Source organism: Eretmochelys imbricata, chromosome 1 (genome assembly GCF_965152235.1).
Source record: "Eretmochelys imbricata isolate rEreImb1 chromosome 1, rEreImb1.hap1, whole genome shotgun sequence".
Classification (NCBI taxonomy): domain Eukaryota; kingdom Metazoa; phylum Chordata; order Testudines; family Cheloniidae; genus Eretmochelys; species Eretmochelys imbricata.
In genome coordinates this window covers 229,784,868-229,787,724 of record NC_135572.1, presented here as the reverse complement: position 1 = coordinate 229,787,724, position 2,857 = coordinate 229,784,868, and positions in this window count along the sequence as shown.

Genomic DNA, 2,857 nt, shown 5'->3' with positions numbered 1-2,857 from the left:
GGGAGTAATTCTAATGTCAAAACCACAAGTAAATTCAATCAATATTTAATAATATTTAACTTTTATATAATCCTTGTTTATCCTTAAAACCTCAAAGAGCAGTAAAATATTGGGTAAATATTATCATCCTCATTTTACACTTGGAGAAACAAAGATACACAAGTGTTAAAATGGCTTTTCCAATATCTCACAGCAATCAGCTATGTGGTAGTGTTGGAAACAAAATCCTAAAGTACCGAATCCCAGTCTTCTACTCTGACCAAGAGAAAACACTCCCTCTGAGGGTTAAGAATAGAACACAGGGCTCCTGACTCCTCCTACTCTAACCACTCCAACACACTTCCATCCCTGAGTTAGGAGTAAAGTCAAGAAATTCTGACTCCCAGTCCTTTGAGCTAACCAGTAGACCACATCTATCACACAACCAGCTAGAGAAATGTTTCCTTCTTTCCCTCCAAATTACAGCAACCTGAGGTGCAGGCTGGCAACAGTGACAGTTCTCCAGCATGGTGTCCCCTCTGTGCTTGTTGCTAGGGACAATGAACTGAAATTGAATAAAGCAAAATGCCAAATCCTGAAAAAAGATACTTGTGTATACGAGGGAAATTCTATCTGAAAACGGTGTCCTGTCAGATCCTGCAGAGAATCTTAGGCCAGATCTACACTCCTGACTTTGGGTGGCATAAATATGTCAATCAGGGGTGAAGAAGTGTGATGCAAGAGTGACATAGCAGTTCTGGTAAAAAAATCCCTCGTGCAGACTTATATTGGCCAAACTGCACTTTTACTGGTATAGCTTATTTTCCTATACTTTGCCAATGTAGCTGCATCCACACTAGAAGCCCTTTGCTGGTGTAGTAGACCAATATTCCTATATTGGTAAAGTACTTCTAATGTAGACATAGCCTAGGTATGGTGATTTTCTTGGGAAAAATCATAGATAATCTGAATGATGAAATAAAATATACAAGAAGATTGCTGCTTCAGGGAGTAGAAATGGATTGAGGAACCTGAAGCAAAGTTCTGGTTAACTAGTTAATGAGTTTCTTCTCTAGAAATAGATGGGCCAGTCACCTAATGCTCTATTGGGAGATTGCAACAGTGGGACTTCGTTCATGTTTTGTTTTAAATAGTCTATTGATTTTCCAGTAAAATCAGATGAAGGCATCCACATGCCGAAATGCAGATGTGGGCAGAATAAATGTAACTTTGCCTGTGTGTCCTCCTGTGTCATTTCCTCAGAAGACCATAAATGCAATTTTTATGACTCCCTCTAAGATTCTTAACATTAAGGAATTATGCAATATAGCTTTTGAACTGACAAGCTTTTCAGCTGAATTTAGCAACCTGTAACTTTCAGATCTTGATTTCTGTCCATTTTTATGTGAACACAATCTCCTTTCCATAAGGAATTTTACACAAAAATGCCAGCTGTTGTCACCACCAGCATGAGCCCTAGTATAGACATGACTTCAAGCATTTTTAACCATCGTGAATAATGACACATAAAAAATGTCAGGAGCCACCAGATTCTTATGTACACTAGCGTTCCCACAGATACCACCGTGGAGACTTTTAGGTAAAATTCTGTAATTTAGACACAGCCTTAGATAGAGGAGTAAACCAAGACTCTCTTTCTCAGCAGAGCAATTTAGTAAACTCTACAACCATGAGATACCGTAACAATGTTGTAACCTTCCTCAACATTTTCCAGAGGAAATTGTTCCAGAAGTTGAAAAACTGCTGTTTATCTTTCACAGCAATAAGACTGTAAGGATTGTGTCTCTGGCTTTTTGTTGATTTACCACACAGTGAAGAAAGGTAACACTGTATGACTGTTTGGCAGGAATTGTTAGTCCTTGATAACAGCCTCTGTGTAAATTATACCCAGACTATAACTTGTACAGTTGTGGGATTTGGCACCAACTAAGCTTGGCACATTCAATTTAGCCCAGGAATTGTGCTCTAGCTGTGCAGACTGATAGAGGGGGAAAAAAACACTCTAGGCTATGTATATCAAAGGAGTTTTCAGCAAAAGACTAGCATACGTCAATGCACCTTTATATCACATAGAAGGGATATATCTTAGCAGGTTCAGATAAAACTGGACAAAAGTCGAAATCAGGGAATTACAACCTGCTCAATTCATTGAAAGATGTTTTCAAGTCCAAAGGCCATATGACTCATCTGCAGGTGAATCCAGTAGCAAGAACTAGAGAAAATAATTTTTGCATGAGACAGACCAGGAGAACTCTCCAGCCAATTGTGGGAGAAATATGTTATTCATCTATCAAGGACGCCCACTTTGGGGGCAGGACACTACACTAATGAGTGCAAGGAAGGCACATAAAAGATAGCGGCACAGGATGTCAAGTCGCTGTTCTTCACCTGGAGAAGGTTGCTCTCATAACCATTGACCAGAGAAAGGCTATCACAGAGCAGAGCAGATTCAGGCTGATAATCATCCACAAGCTGGCTTCCAGCTACTCCTGAATAGGAAGAGGCTCCATCTCTCAAAAGCTATCTGGGGGCTACTGTGTTGTCCAAACTACATACTTCAGAAGGCAAGGGAAGAATCTTTTGAAGATACCCTGGTCATTCTACATATTCATTGCTGGTAAGTCTGAACATGGTGAGCATTGCAAACAGTCATTGATTAAGTTTAGATAACTTCATAATACCACATAGTCACAGCAGAGCTTCTAAGGAAAGCAGTTGCCAAATCAGCAACATATATTGCTAGTACCGAACAGTGATTTGGGAACAATTCCTCAGATAATAACTTGAGTCCTAGGAGGAAATAGATCTCCTTGAGATAATATATCAGTGCACTAAAGCACTGACCATTGAATAACTT